We start from the raw sequence: 17005 nt of genomic DNA, 5'->3' as shown, positions 1-17005 counted from the left end.
TGGTCAATGGAGTTCACTCCAGCTGGAGGCCAGTCACAAGTGGGGTTCCTCAGGGCTCGGTACTGGGTCCAGCCCTGTTCAATGTCTTTATCAATGACCTGGATGAAGGCATTGAGTGCACCCTCAGCAAGTTTGCAGATGACACTAAGCTGGGAGGAAGTGTGGATCTGCAGGAGGGTAGGGAGGCTCTGCAAAGGGATCTGAACAGGCTGGACTGCTGGGCTGAGGCCAATGGCATGAGGTTCAACAAGGCCAAATGCCGGGTCCTGCACTTGGGGCACAACAACCCTGTGCAGTGCTACAGACTGGGGGAAGAGTGCCTGGAGAGCTGCATGGAGCAGAAGGACCTGGGGGTGCTGGTTGACAGCTGACTGAACATGAGCCAGCAGTGTGCCCAGGTGGCCAAGAAGGCCAATGGCATCTTGGCTTGGATCAGAAACGGTGTGACCAGCAGGTCCAGGGAGGTGATTCAACCTCTGTACTCGGCACTGGTGAGACCGCGCCTTGAGTACTGTGTTCAGTTTTGGGCCCCTCACCACAAGAAGGATGTTGAGGCTCTGGAGTGTGTCCAGAGAAGAGCAACAAAGCTGGTGAAGGGGCTGGAGAACAAGTCTTACGAGGAGTGGCTGAGAGAGCTGGGGTTGTTTAGCCTGGAGAAGAGGAGGCTGAGGGGAGACCTTATTGGTCTCTACAACTACCTGAAAGGAGGTTGTGGAGAGGAGGGAGCTGGGCTCTTCTCCCAAGTGACAGGGGACAGGACAAGAGGGAATGGCCTGAAGCTCCGTCAGGGGAGATTCAGGTTGGATATCAGAAAAAAATTCTCCACAGAAAGAGTCATCGGGCACTGGAACAGCTGCCCAGGGAGGTGGTCGAGTCACCTTCCCTGGAGGTTTTTAAGGAACGGGTTGATGAAGTGCTTAGGGACATGGTTTAAGGGAGTGTTAGGAATGGTTGGACTCGATGATCCAGTGGGTCCTTTCCAACCTGGTGATTCTATGATTCTATGATTCTATCTGCAGTGTGAGTTTTCAGAACGTTTTAGCAGAAAATGTTATTTTTATTTTGCAGCTAAAATTAACTACAACTGAAAATTATGCCAAAATTCTTTGGATCTTGTTTGCCTCAGTTTAATAAGGAAACTTTTGCTTCTAGTTTGAAACTGATCTTCACTTTCCATTTTTTGGCAAACTGTATAATGAAACGGAGGCATTTATGCTGCAGTTGATTAAAACTGATTAAGAATTTGCTATTGTAATACTGGGGGAGGGGCTGTCACCATGGAAGAAGCACCTTTCTTAAAACATTTGAAGGAGGAGCTATTTTAATAGAGCTTATTTTTGTTGAATTCTGTTATATATATTCAGTAGGATGGAGGACTTTTACCTTATATTTGTTTTAGAAAACAGCAGTGCAGTTGTTTTCTCTTTGAACTTGTCAAAACACAGCTATGTCTTTAGCGAACAAATGAGAGTTGAAGGTCAGAGTGTCAATTCTGCTGGAGTAGTTTGGACACGTTTTCAAAAGCTGAATCTTAGCAGCATTTAGACTCATAGGCAAAATGGAGTAAGTGGAGTTAAGATACTGATTTAACTTTTAGGTTGCCCTGTGTGGGGTCAGATGTGGGATTCAGTGATCATGGTGGGTCCCATGCAAGACTGTAGCCATTCACAAAAAAGCTAGCTTTTGGTTCACTTCAGCTGTTTTTTTTAACCCTTTAAATCCAAGTACATTGAAAATAAAATATGTCGGAGACTAAGAATGCCTCATTTCAAAGAGGGTGATATTATGGAGTTTTAACTGTTACTTAAATCTTATTATTTTCTTTTGATGAACACCTCTGGGCAACCCAAAACTGCTTACGTTTTTGGATAGTAAAGGGGGGAACTGCACCTCTGTTGTACAAACTTCAGGCTTTCACTGATCATTGGAAGATAACTAAGGAGCCAGGGTGGACCAAAACCCCGCTCCTCCTGCCGTAAATGCCTTTTTGTTATTGACTCTCTGATGTTTAAAGATGAAACTAAAAGCAAAAAAAATTCTCAGCTGGAATATGGGCAAATAGTGTTGCATTGTCTTTATTAATGTGTGAAATTAGATACTGAGGAATAAGTTTGTTACTTTGGTTTTGTAATTAAATTGCTACACTTATTTATGCAGAGAAGTAAGGTCAGTAGATCATCAGGTGGCTGGAAGAGAGTAGCTCATGTTTCTGTTATGCAGTAAGGGTTAAAAATAGATATGTGTAAGCTGTGGTATTTGCATTTTTTGAAACATGTTGAGATGTGGGGTTCTCTGTTGCCCAAAGATAGGCTCTCCTTTCACCCAGGGTAGTGTTGATCAGTAAAACCCACTGGCAAAGAGAGTGTTATGAAGAGAGTCTGAAGCAACTCGTCTGTAGGTAAGCAGAGCTGAAATGCAAGGTGTGTGATTTGAGACCCACTGAGGAGCAGGAAACTCCTGTTCCTGTGTCTTGTGGAGCTGAAAGCATTGACTGAGAAGTAAACAGGGAAGACCAAGGCAGCCAGGAAACAGAGATCTGGTGCGCAACAAGGCGTGGTGGAGAAGAGGAGGCTGAGGGGAGACCTTATTGCTCTCTGCAACTACCTGGAAGGAGGTTGTGGAGAGGAGGGAGCCTTTTCTCCCAAGTGACAGGGGACAGGACAAGGGAGAATGGCCTGAAGCTCTGCCAGGGGAGGGTCAGGCTGGACATCAGGAAAAAATTTTTTACAGAAAGGGTCATTGGGCACTGGCAGAGGCTGCCCAGGGAGAGGGTGGAGTCACCTTCCCTGGAGGTGTTTAAGGGACGGGTGGACGAGGTGCTGAGGGACATGGTTTAGGGACTGTTAGGAATGGTTGGACTCGATGACCCAGAGGGTCCTTTCCAACCTACTGATTCTATGATTCTATGGTGACTTAGTTGTAGATGGTGATGCCTGCAGAAAACAGCAGTGGACTTATAGGATTGAATTCTCTTAAGATGTCAGACTCTTTTTTTTATACAGAGCCATAAATCCATGCCTTAGTGGTTGAGGTCCCTGGTCTAGGTTTAGAGATCAGGGTGGGAGTAGACAAGAATGAGATGTCAGTGATAGAAATAGGAGGCTCGTGCCTTGACTAACCTGTAATGAAAGGTCTTTCCTATGACTTAATGTGTAATCACTGTTGCTGTCAACGTTGAGAATTGCACAGAGAAAATACACTTACTGTAGCATACCTGCCCATTTTCCCCTTTCTTTGGTATTTGACTTTCTCTGACCTCTGAAGGCCCATTCCTCAACTGAAACTGCCTTGTTTCTTCTCATCTGCAGGTAGCACTCCTTCTCCTTTCCTCTGTTAAGAACATTTGTGAATAATGAACAAATGAGTAAAAGCTGAGTTGTGCTAAGAATAAGTAGAAGATTTCTTTAAAATCTTGGCCAATCTAGATAATGTAGTTAAGTATGTTATTACTGAAAGGTAAAGCCATTGAGCCTTTATAGGTTTTTGCAATTGGAATGGCAATATAAAATGTATCATTTTGAATTGGGTTTTCGTATAGTTTCTTCCATAGTTTTTTTCCAAATGTAATTCTACATAATTGACTCTCCACTTTGCCCCAGTTTGCAGATTGCTTCTATGTCCTGGGATGATGGTAGCTCCAGACACAAGTCCCTGTATCAATTAAACTTGTTCTTTCCCTGACATTTTATTTCCTTTTCGTTTCTTAAGGGCAATCCCTTCCAGCCCTTTAACCCCTGACAAGGAACAACCCAGCAAGCTGGCTTGAGTCCTTCTGTTCCCAGCGAGGCATTGTTTGGTTTTACCAGCAAGGCAGGATGAGCTGTGGGGAGGGCAATGTTTCTTGTTTCAAGCTCTCCAGGAGTCTTGAAGTTCATAGAATCATAGAATAGATTGGGTTGGAAGGGACCTTAAAGATCATCCAGTTCCAACCCCCTGCCATGGGCAGGGACACCTCCCACTGGATCAGGTGCCCAAGGCCCATCCAACCTGGCCTTGAACCCCTCCAGGGATGGGGCAGCCACAGCTTTCCTGGGCAACCTGGGCCAGGGCCTCACCAGTCATGGTGGGGAAATTCCTCCTAAATCCTCCAGTCTAAATCTGCCCCTCTCCAGTTTATCCCCATTGCTCCTGGTCCTATCACCACAAGCCTTTGTAAAATGTCCCTCCCCAGCTTTCTTGGAGCCTCTTCAAGTGCTGGAAGGTCGCTCTAAAGTTTCCTCGGAGCCTTCTCTTCTCCAGGCTGAACAACCCCAACTCTCTCAGCCTGTCCTCGTAGTTCAGGTTATGGTGACCACAGCTTACTTTGCTCTGATGGTTTCACCAGTAATAATAGGCACCTGGTGCAGGTTGTTGCCATTACTGCATCCGTGTTCATTTTGGTTTTTGCACTGCACCGTTACCAGCAGCTCATAGTGTTGCACTCAGCCGAACCCCAGTAACAAAGTTAGCCAGAGAGAAGGTGTTGATGGATTTATTTATTTTTCCTCTAGTATAACATGCAGTGTGATTAGAGATGATACCATAGGTGGAAAAACAGATTATTTTTAGATGTAAAGAAGCAAATGCTGCAATTCAGAGTTCCAGCAGTATGAGGAAAATGTGCAAAACCAGCACTCTGCTAAAGAACAATTTCTCCCAGAAAGTGAATACTGAAAGCTTGTACTTTTATATCTGTGTTCTGTTAAGGCTGAATGGTATGTAATAATCCACTGTCATTGGGGTACAATGGATGTACAGCTCTTCATTGTTTCTGCTGTTGGGGTACAATGACTGTGTGATTCTTGTTGGGTTTTATTGCAAGACAAGTAGTATTCCAAGATGAAAAAAATTATCTTTCAACTGACTTCTATTATTAATATTTATCTATTTTTGTTACATGAGGGGAGCAGTATAGTGTATTTACTAATATATATGAGCATCTCTCGGTGTAAAGTTTAGAAAGCTTTGTTTTGCCACCATTATCAATAGAAGAGTAAGAAAGAAATGGCATGATGCTGCAAGAGTTGTGCTGAGTCTAGGCTTACTATCTATTCCACATTTGTTTAAAACTTATGTTTGTATCGGAAATTAATATAATGACACTAAATTAGATATGATTAGGTTATGTTGGCTATTAAAAATTAAAAAATAGCTTCAGGCATAGTAAGCAACTTCATTGTATTAATGTAAAATATTTCATAACCATTAAAAAATAAAGTGCATTCCAAATGTTATTGGAACTCCTAGAAAAAAATTAAATTCCTGAACTTTTTAGTTGTTTTTTTTTTGTTTTGAAATGAAATGTTTCTATACAGGTAAGTATTTTGAGAGCATTTGTCTGATCTTGTAGAAAATACTGTACAAGAAATATTACCAAGCTTGAAGAGAAACACCAGAGTTTGTATTACTTTGATTATCTTCCTTCTTCGCTTCCTAATATGAAGGTCTTTCATTAATTGCCAGAAGCAACTACAAAGCAGCAATTCACAGCTCCTGCTGATTTTGCTTTCCTCATTGTTTTTGACTGAAAAAAAACAAACTACTTGCTAGAAATAGCTGAGATGCCCAGATGAGAGCGATTGTCGTGGGAACGGTGTACAGTTCTTCAAAAGTTTATCATAATTTGTCTGTACTCCAGTTTCCTTGTGTGAACACAAGGCGTGTTGCTGCCTGCCCTTCCCAGGACCCCTGAGGATGGCCCGGAGCTCCCCAGGAGCTCTCGGGAATGAGGCCACACGCAAACTTATAAGATAACTTTGCTTTGTGAGGTTCCTTTGCCTTCACACACACGTGATTATGAAGTCCCCTTTTTGTTCTTTTCTGCGGTCGATTTTTCGTATTGCTTATAGCCAGACTACTCAGGAGAAGCAAGCTACCCCTTTTATCAAGTTATTAGCACAAGACGGTGTCGGGAGCCTTGCTGCACACAACCATTTCAAGAAGGCCAACGGCATCTTGGCTTGTATCAGAAATGGGGTCACCAGCAGGTCCAGGGAGGTGATTCTCCCTCTGGACTCAGCACTGGTGAGACCGCACCTCGAATACGGTGTTCAGTTCTGGGCCCCTCACCACAAGAAGGATGTTGAGGCTCTGGAGCGTGTCCAGAGAAGAGCAACAAAGCTGGTGAGGGGGCTGGAGAATGAGTCTGACGAGGAGCGGCTGAGAGAGCTGGGGTTGTTTAGCCTGGAGAAGAGGAGGCTGAGGGGAGACCTTATTGGTCTCTACAACTACCTGAAAGGAGGTTGTGGAGAGGAGGGAGCTGGGCTCTTCTCCCAAGTGACAGGGGACAGGACAAGAGGGAATGGCCTGAAGCTCCGCCAGGGGAGGTTCAGGCTGGATATCAGAAAAAAATTCTTCACAGAAAGAGTCATCGGGCACTGGAACAGCTGCCCAGGGAGGGGGTCGAGTCGCCTTCCCTGGAGGTGTTTAAGGGACAGGTGGATGAAGTGCTTAGGGACATGGTTTAGGGAGTGTTGGGAATGGTTGGACTCGATGATCCAATGGGTCCTTTCCAACCTGGTGATTCTGTGATTCTGTGATTTGCTGATGGCGAATCCCCTTTGTGTGAGGGCAGAGCCAAAGGAGCGAGAGCTGCTGCTGGAGGCGGCTTCTGAACGGGCAGCAGTGCCTGTGAGGTGGGGCATATCGTGCACTAGATTCTTCACTCACCTGTAGGTGGAGGTGGGCTTCGCTGGGGTCTCTTGTTAGCGGGTTGTGCGCGAAGGCAGACAATTTCTCCGCATGGTTTTTCATGTGATTCAATTTTGGGCAGAGTTCTGAAAGTGAAAAGGGAAGCAGTTGTGAAGGCGCACCTTAATGTTCCTGCCCTGTCACACTGCTGTTTTTCCTTTGGAATTGCTGTCTAAGAAAAGATAAATTATTGTGGTTGTGCATGTATAAATAGAAGTTCTTTAGCCCTGGAAATCCTCACGTCATTAAATTCCCAGTTTCAAAATTTTATAAGATTTAGTTACGTATCTGCTTATTCTGTATGTACTTTGCTTAATTCAAACTGTCTTGGTTACTGCAACATTAAATATTGTCTATGTCCTCATGAATGTGTAAAATAATGGACAAAATAGAATTACGACAGTGATGCATGGATGTATTTTTGAAATCGTACACAAGCACAAGTAACCATCAATCTATTCCTACAACAGTTTTTAGATTTATTGAGCCTACTTGCTGAAAATATTCAATGTACTCTTGTTACCGTTAAAAAAAGTGTATTTAAATCACCGTGCTTGAACTGACATAGCTGTGCTTGTTTTGTTAGTGTTGGGGTCGAATGACTTCAGAAAATGCACATCTTTGAGCATATTCCCTCTGTTGCTGATGTCAAGGCTTTTACTTTTATGGTAGGTGGTAGAATACATTCAAAAGCATTACTTTTAAATCAATGCAATTCTTTCTCTAGAAAACTTTGGTTTATGAATGTGAAATTAACTTTTCCGAACTTGCTGTAATTTGTCACAAATGCGGGAATTTTCAAAAAAATGAAAAAGAAACGTATTCATGCTGTGCACTCAAGGTAAAATTTTAATGAGGTATTAATCAATAACAATGTCTTCTAGGATGCTGGGGACATAATTCAACAGATACATTTGGAGCAGTTGTCGTTTTCCTGCCTAACAGAGGGACCAGGAAAAAAGGTAAGAAAAACTTGTTCTTTTAAGAGGAAAGTATATTTTAAATTCTGTCTATTTTTTTTTCCTCCTGTAGCTTAATAATACAAAAATGCGTGTTAGGAGTTTAGGTGGAGAAGAATTGAACAGATAGATAAGCTGTGGAACTGGTGTTATAGAACATTTAAGAAATTTAGTCTAATAGTTTATTAAAATAGGAACCTGCAGAGATATAAGAAATGTGTTGTTTCTTCTCTCATGCATGTACAAAAAATAGTTCTGCAATCCGAGATAGATTTATTATTCTTCATTGATTGCCTCATTCTGTTGGAGGACATTTCTGGCAGTAAAGTAGCAGACTTGTCACATCTATCATGGTGTGTCGGAGATCTGTCAGTTCTATGGCTTTTTTTGAACTTTACTGTTTCTGAAAAATGTAGCTGAGCATTGCAGAGAGAAGTTTGACATTTCCAAGATGAAAATCAATCTTCTTTTATGTGGTGTTTCTCAAACAAGACTTGCGCTTTGATTGCACAATTAGTGGTTTCACATGTTTGAGGGTACAGCACGGACACAGAATAATTTGGGTAACAGATTTGACAGGTGTCCCCTAATGAATATAGATGAAGAAACGATGATAGAAGAGGTCCTCGAGGCAGATGGCAAATCAAACATTGATCTGCCATTGTAACAAATATGAACCTACAGGTATGAGCTTGTATTTCTTTTTAAAGTTGGGTGCTAGCAAGGTAAACAGTCTGTTGTGAACTTGTATACCATATTTAGAGAGAAAGAAAAGAAGTGAGTAAGGGCTCTTAAAACCAATAGCTATAAGTATGATAAACAATGATACGTCCTGAATGTATAGGAGGGGAGGTCAGGTGACGCACTATTGTAACAGATGAACATTGATCTTTAAAATGAATATACGAAATGTTTGAGCCGCTTATTTGGTTGTAAAATACATCGAAACAAAGGGAACCGTCATGTCAACACAGGTCCTTGCCCTGCTGGCCAGTGTCTGGGCCTTTACTTATGAGATAGATTATACTAGAGACAAGCTGCAAATAGGGCAGTTGTATGCTAATGGCGTTATCTAGAGACAGCAGAATTCTAAGGAAGGGCAGCAAGGAGCCATAAACAGCCAGACAAGCACAAATATCAGTAGTAAGATGCTCAGAGACTTATGGTAAAATATTTTGATGTTAGGTTGCTGCCCAGAGAAGATGCTTGGAAATAATGAACAAAGCAGTGGTCTTGTTTTATTATTAGTTGTGTTCAGGGAAACAGCTACCAGAGAAATAAATCAGTAAGAAAATGTTTTGATACTTCTTTTTCCCCCTTCCAATAGAAAGAAGCAGGGAAATTTCCAAGTAGTAACCATTTTTGTTCTGGAGTGTGATTGTGGGGTGAAGAATTTCCTCCCTATGTAGATGTTGATGTTTTCAGCACTCTTCTGATTGTGATAGAACTAAAAAATGAAAGGCTACGTTAGTGTATCACTGAAATGTGATACAGTAGTCTACATTTTTAAAGATGTTTTTTGAATCCGTCCAGAGTAAAGGCAGTTATTCTCACAAAATATTTCTTTCATGCCAAACGTCAAGACCACAATGAAGACCTGTTGCCATATAGCTGTACCGATTTTTACATTAAGAAACATGGTTTCACCTCCCTGTACGGCTCACCAAGCTAGAGAGGTTTTCTTTAAATATTCAGGAAAATCAGCTGAGGGTAACTATCATTCCAAAAGATGTATATTTATTGTTTTGTGTTACATTGAGGAAATACAGAATGTGATGAAGGCTTTCTTGGTTTGTTTTTCAAAAGCCACTGGAAGTCCTTTTGGTACCTTCTGTTGTATGTTATCCAATATTGTTGCTATAACAGTACCTCTTTAATTTGGGAGTTTTCAGCCTGTTAGTTTTTCAGTTTTGGGACTAGAATACACACTAATTCTGTGCTTATATGATCATGTGCCAGCCACAAAATAGTGACTCCATTTTGTTAAGGAGTTTAGCAGTGCATGAAATGCATAATTAGAAAAGGAACGGGTTTGTACCTTTAAGTTTCTAACAATTGTTTGGTTTGGGACCGCAGTAAAACTCCCTAGAGCACACAAATAAGATGACATCTAAGTTAATTTGTTGTTCCTATAATTACTACTAATAATAAGCAGGAGAAAGAGATGTAAGCTATTTCCAAGCTAAAAGCAGTGAGAGGGAAAAAAAACCCTCCATTCTGTTCCAGAGTCGACACCATTAACACAGATTGCCTTCAGCCATTAAGCCTCACCGCTGGGAGGTTTTAAACAAGTGTTTATTTCTAAAAGCTGTGGAAGCGAAAGAATTAAAAGCCACCTTGGTTTTAAAAGCATGTTTTCCGAGCCTTAATAAAATGACACTTTGTCTTAATTTTGTGTCCCCAGTCATGCAGGAAATTAGAGGACTAGCTTCTTCCCACAGAACTTTGGGTTTTTAAGCTTTCGGCTCAATTTGGCAGACTGTATTGCTCAAATTAGCTTGTAAATTAATTATTTGTTTCTAAAGTACAACTGATATCAACTTGCATACAAATACTTAGAATCTGAACATGTTTCTCATTTGCTTATGTAATTAAAAGATGACTGCTCTTGTCAAGATCCATATTTGCTCTGAAATTTAGTATTAATTCATGTTACTGAGGTTCTCAGACTGCAGCGTGTCATGGTTGAGCATTGTTCAGAAAGCCTTTCTTTCTCTTCTCTATTCTCGTAAGTTGCAAGGTTCATCTTTCGGGTTAGAATGTTCTCAAAAATCATCTAACCCTCTTGTGGGAGCAGTGACAGCAGCAAGTCTGGATGAAGACAATACCATTAAAATGTCTGATTTCTTTATGGTTGTCTAAGTGATATGAACTGACATTTTTAAAGCAAAGCCTCTGTACTGGCAGCATGTCAGAGGTTTTGATGGGATTCCAGCTTCAGTGGGAATTTTCTACTCTGCAGAGTCACCTGCTGGTCCACCCAGAGTCAAGCTGGGAGGGGGAGTCTGTTTCAGCACACAAACTGGCTTTGAAATAAGGCATGAAACGATCTGTCAAGCCTGAGGGATGGTTGCTGTCTGTGGCACCCACAGACCCGTGCTTTGAGCCAAAATACTGCCTGCGGAAATCACATAGTTCAGAAAGTGTTAAAGTAATTTTGCGGTTCAGGCCTTCACGTGTTGCAAAAGAATATCAGGATTATTAATATTCGTATATAGTGTGTGTTGTGTGATGCTTCAACTTTCCCTGACACTGAAGAAGGTGAACACGGACGCTTTGGTCGCCCCTGTGCATAATGCACTTGAGTCAACCAGAGCTGTGAATGGATCTGCCTCGGCCTTCTTTGTCAAGCGGGCTTCTCAAAGATGACTTGAAATGCTTTTAAATACAGTATAAAGCCAGGTTTTGATAGAATAAGTACTCGAATGCTTAGTTTTTGGGTTTTGGAAAGAAATATGAAGGGTTTCTAAATATCTTGTACTGTTTTTGACCTTCATAATAGGCCCCTGATTTCAGCCAATGTAGTGACTGGCTGAGATACTGCAAACATTGTTCGGTCCTTGGTGACGGCTGGGAGGTTTTGTTGCTTGTCTGTCTGTGCCCGCTGCTCTCAGCACTCTCCTGTTCTCCCTGTGCTGCAGGTTCTCTGCCTGTTGTGCCATAACTCTGCTGCCTGCCGTAGCCTGCGCCACGGAGCTTGCCTCCCTCTGTACCTCTGTTTGCCTCAGCCTTTGTAAAGGAACATAGCACAAGGATGAGCAAGAAAGCCAACCCCCCCGAACCAGGGACTGCCTATCACAGTTGGAAAAAAGGAGTAAAGGATGAGCAGGGCTGGAAATGTCAGGCTGTTTATCTGCCGCGTCTTTAAAGAGCGAGCAGTATGGCTGCAGAGTTGGTATTCAGGTATTCTCCCTTTTCTGTTGGCCTGCTGTTCCTCCTCAAACCCTGGTGTAACACCTCACTCCTAGTTATATAAAAATGTCTTGATGTCACTAAAATCTGTTTGTGTCGCTCCACGTTGGTGTGTGAAGACCTATTGCTTTTAAGAGCAGTAGTTAGTCCTGAGCAAAGCCCATCTGACCTCAGTTATTGCCATTAGTAGATGCTGCACTGTAAGAATATGAGAACTACGTTTTAGGAATAGTGGCATTTTTTTCTGTCTCTTTTTACCCGTATTTGCATTCTGCATCAATCCAGTGAAACATTTGTAGAGCCACAGGACTGCTATGCAGGTCGCATCGGCAGCCTGGGCCATAAAACCTCTGCTGAAGTTGCTGCATCACGATTAGCCAGTTCAAAAGACGCTGACATTAAGATGATGTGTTTAACGTGTAGATAAATAAACGGGCAAACCTGTTTCGCATCTTCAAAACTAAAATAATGATGTCGAAAATTGATTTCAGCTTTTGCATTAATAAATTAATTGGAATATTTTGAATGTAGTTCTTATTTTCTGCTGAAATTTCTTTTGAATGTTATGGGTTATTTGAGAGAGATTTGCATGATGCCTTCTGGCAACTGGCTTCTTGGTTAGGGTAGCACTTACCTTGAAGGTAAGCTTTCTAGTCGAGTTGTTTTTCTCTGATAAAATAAGCCTTCTGCTTGAGTGCCATCATGCGCATTGCTCTTTCCTGCTTTCTCACTCATTACAAATTATACCTAAGTTTTCTCTGAAATGATGCCCCCCTCCCAGATGTGCCTTTAATCACTTTTTAAGACCTAACCACTTACATCTTTGATAAAATTGCATTAATTACTCATACTCATGTATTTACTTTGTTAATGAAACAATCAGTTTTCTTCATGTTTTTGCAACGCATACAATAACGAACTGAAATCCGTGATCTGTGGTATTTGCATCATTATATCAGCTCTTTGAAAACATGGGCTTAAGGAGCAGAGGTGTTCTTCAATCACTGTGGGTGCTCTTATGCCTTAAGGTTCACAAATAGAGGGTGTTTTTGCATCCTGTACTGACACAGATTTGCTGGCAGAAATCCGTAGTTAGTTGTGTGCTCAGGAATGACCCTGAATGAACGAAATCCCGCATGGAGAATGCCACCGTGGGGGTGTGGGGCCACCATGGGGGTGTGGGGGCAGCAAGGGCCCCTTGCTGCTCTGCCAAGGCATTTGCTATCTGCTGCAAGCACAGCCAAGTGTCCTCCCCAGCCGCTGCCAGCCCGTTGTAATCTTCGTTCATTTGCTGAGAAGAGTCTTTCTGCAACCATAGCATCTTAATTCTTCTCTCTTTATGTTCAGGGAGTGGTCTTGTAGCTGCTTACCTTTGCAAAGCAAGCTATGACAGCTAAAAAGAAAGTGTGTTGATTTCTCTGAGCGATTTTTCAGAGCAGAAGGGGTAGGTCATCATGAATGACCCAAACCTTCCCTGCCTTCTTGGCCTGTTCTCGGTGGAAACTGGAGTGAGCTAATAGACTGTGGAAACTGCATCTATAGCGGTGCTTCTGTGGGAGTGAGGAGTTCGAGTTCCAGAACCGAAAACAAGTAATGCCTTTCTAAAAACAAAACAAACAGTTCTAGAAAAGAGATTAGTAGAAAAATCCCATAATATTTTTCTCGTGTTCCTTTGAAGCAAGAGGACACCCAGCTTTTGGGTTATTGTCAGCTTTATATCTTAATAATGTCTTAATTTTACTTGAGTTTCCTTTAATCTAGGGTTCAGTTATGCCAGGGAGTGGTGGGTGAGTCAGACGTACACATTGACAAGCGTTCAGTGTAGCAATATGCAATAATTTACACTTAAAACAAGGCTATGGATAAACATCACTGGGGTTTTTTTGAAGTTCCTCACAGCTCCATCTCTCTGTAAGTTTGTTTCCTTTCCTTTTTTTTTTTTTTTAAAGTCCCCAGTTGTATGAACAAGGTCTGTTGACTTAATTTTGAGGGGAACATTCCTGCATATGCTCTGCCTGCGCGATACTGCCCATATGGTTACGGATTCCTTGCATGCAGTAGTAGGTACCCTTTTGCCTCTCTTTCTGTAACCCAACAGGCTTGCATAATCAAACCTATTTTAAAACAATCCTGTAAGTAATGCCTGTGAGAAGTGTTTAGGTCTCCTGCAAGATTACCAAGGATGTGGCATGGGGTTGTATAAGTCTCTTGCGATCTTAACATACAAATTGCGCATCCAATTTTATGCAATTAAAAGGTCTGCCAAATGTTGTTTATTTTTGATTAAAGAAACTAACAGTCAGTTAATTTTTCAGGATTTATTTTACAATGGATAGAGATTGGCATTTAATATAATAATAATTTCTACATTTTTGTTGTATTTTATAGTATCTCAGTCTGACAAATGTATTTTTAAAATTTGTATTTATATTTTCCTGCTTGGTTTGTTAGGGGCTGTGAAATTTATAGGATTTGATCTCTTAATCACACACAACATCAATTCAGATACTGCACAGGCACAGCAAAACATTAATTGCTGCGATTAGTTGATTCTTCATTTCTAAACTGTAAGCCTGATCGTATCGGCCTGAAGGTCTCGTGGAAGACACATTGAGACCCTCTCTCCACAGCAGTTTTCTGTTGGTTATCTAAAATGTACTTTGTAGGAGCATTTCCATTCTAAAGATCACAGAATCACAGAATCACAAGGTTGGAAAGGACCCATTGGATCATCGAGTCCAACCATTCCCGACACTCCCTAAACCACGTCCCTCAGCACTTCATCCACCCGTTCCTTAAACACCTCCAGGGAAGGTGACTCGACCCCCTCCCTGGGCAGCTGTTCCAGTGCCCGATGACTCTTACTGTGAAGATTTTTTTTCTGATATCCAACCTGAACCTCCCCTGGCGGAGCTTCAGGCCATTCCCCCTTGTCCTGTCCCCTGTCACTTGGGAGAAGAGCCCAGCTCCCTCCTCTCCACAACCTCCTTTCAGGGAGTTGTAGAGAGTAATAAGGTCTCAGAGATAGAGGAATTGGCACCCTGGACTTATTCCTGATGTACAGTAACAGTTACAGGTCAGTACGGCAATGGTTTCAGTCAAAATAGTCTCTCAACTATGTCGTATTGTGTTTTTTCTGAGTTGACAGATAAACTGTATCATGAACGACACTTGATGGTACGAGCGCATGGAAGGCCTGCTGCAAACTGGACTAGCCCGACATACTCGACTGATACCCAATGACTGTAGGATGTTCAGGAAAATAAATTATTTATTTCCTGAGAGGAAATAGGTATATGGAATTTATGTTTGCAAGCCAGAATTTTGTAAATAAAAAATAAAATGTCCTAATTTCTTCAGTCTTGTCCAATTTGCTGACAAGTCTAGTGAAAAATGTGTCTGAGACCTAACTGCTGGGGTAGTCGAGCTGTGGGGTGGAACTGGTATTTCCTCCCTGTCTTAGTATCAGAGAGAAAGAGTTAAAAAATAAATTTGTCTTGGCTTTTCTAAAGGACAAACAAGAAAAGTAACTATTACAGTGCCTTTGATATGATGTCAAATTCTCTGCATCTCCTCAGCTTGGGGTTTACTGGTCTTCCCATCTGTGGTATAGGAACTGGAGAAAGGCACCTCATCCTTGGCATTAGTGTTACATGATATGCCCTGACAGAAGCTGTCTGCGTTTGATTTCATTTCCTCTCCTTATTAGTGTGTGCCTCTGTGTGAAACTGCTGATACCCGATGTCTGCGGCAGGGCAGCCAACCTTCTCTCCAAATTTCTCCAATGTAGACAAATTTCCATACCCTAAGAAGAAAACTGATAAATAGCGGGCTGAGTCTTAGCAGAGACTGAGGCTGTACAACTCCCAAGTGATTCTAGTGATGAGGCTACTGGAATTACTGCTTTTCTGAGCAAGCATTTAGTGTGGTTTCTGATGCAATCAACTAATTGTGCTTAGCAAAGTGGTGCTTTTAGAAGCATGATTTCACAAGGGCTCTAATTACTATGTGCTGTATGGTGAGCAAGAGGGATATTAGATGTAACACTAAACCCACTTATTTATAAATTAATTTTATATATCTAAAATTGGTTGGTGTTTTAAGAAAGCTGATTGCCAATAGATTCAGTGGTAATATGTTGCTTGAGCAGTCATAACAGTCACATGGTTTTTTTAATTGAGTCTCTTAATTCATTTTTTTTCTCCAATTTTCAATTTTTTTAAGCAAATTTCTTGCTGCTTAAGGTTAAACTTCATTTCTGTGGTAACACTTTGTGATTTTACATTTTTCAGGTTTTATTTGCACTTATTTACATCCCTTACATCCCAAACTCAAAGCTAAGCCCCAACTCAGCATACAGGTATCATTTTCTTACTCTTTAACAAAGGTGTGAAAAACGTAATAGAAAAAAAATACTGCCGTAATAACTCCCTTTCTTTTGAATTTCCTGCTTCTTTTTTAACTTAAATATTTTATATTTAAATACCTATTTTCTTGGCTAGTATAATATTTAATATGGTTTTTAATCTCTGTGGGCATTAGCTCTTCACCCAACATGTGCAGCGCTTTACATACACAGCATGGTTAATCTGTGCCCTGTGTTTCACGAGGTGTGGTGGGACTCCAGTTGTGTCTGTAAGGAACGGCGTTGAGTGCTGGTGAAGAACCTGATTTAGCCAAGTACTAACTGCAGCAATCCTTACGCGGGAATGTTCACTAACACGAATGATGAAGCCTTAAACTATTTTCCAAGTACGTTAGCTACTTTTTCTGTGTGGAGAAAATACTCCTCTTTAATCAAACTGTGCGTTATCTCTTGGTGTAGAAAAATAACAAATAGATAGAGATTGTAAGGCAGATTATTAAAAAAACCCAACTAACTATTCAGCAACAATCCACATTTGTGAAGAGCAGGCTGTGCTCTAGAACCCAATAGATCTTGATTCTGATTGTGTCGAACCTGGCAACAACTGGATTTCCAGGAAGGCACAAGAAGGCGCTTCCTAATCAATAATGAAAAAAATATTCAGAAAAAAGTAGCGGTATACCATATTATGTTAAAAATATGATGGCAGTAAATAAAAGACTGAGTAGGTGGTGGTGTTTTATGAATACAGCAACTGAAACAAGTATGAAATAATGAAAATAATAATAACCAGACAAAATCCATCCTAAAAAACGTATCACTGAAATTTTGATTAAGACCTTAGTTCATGGAAAAAAACATTGATCTCCCATATTTAAATACCTAAAATTGAAAATAAACAGGAGAAATACCTAGTTAGCTAACATTTTTTATTTTTTTTTTAATTTTTTGTTTTAAAATTAGGATATGCCATATAAAATCTTCTAATCTCAAACTATTTTCTTTTGAAACATGTAGGTAGGGAAGTTCAAGTGCAAGTAACTCTTACTGATGTATGACTAATTAGTTCATTGCCAATTTTCCCTGAAACATGCAGTCC

General features: G+C 41.1%; 1 protein-coding gene across 7 annotated transcripts in view; it reads left to right on the top strand.

Moving 5' to 3' along the window:
• PCDH15 (protocadherin related 15) overlaps positions 1-17005 on the top strand; it is an 855028-nt gene that overhangs the window by 196582 nt on the left and 641441 nt on the right. For all 7 annotated transcript variants that reach the window (XM_054071964.1, XM_054071953.1, XM_054071963.1 and 4 more), the window contains one exon: positions 7554-7631. The gene's annotated coding sequence lies outside the window, so the exon portion shown is untranslated. The remainder of the gene's footprint in view (positions 1-7553; positions 7632-17005) is intronic.

This window comes from Cuculus canorus, chromosome 7 (assembly GCF_017976375.1).
Source record: "Cuculus canorus isolate bCucCan1 chromosome 7, bCucCan1.pri, whole genome shotgun sequence".
Taxonomy (NCBI): domain Eukaryota; kingdom Metazoa; phylum Chordata; class Aves; order Cuculiformes; family Cuculidae; genus Cuculus; species Cuculus canorus.
The sequence above is the reverse complement of the archived record's forward strand: the minus strand, read 5'-3'. Positions and strand labels throughout refer to the sequence as shown.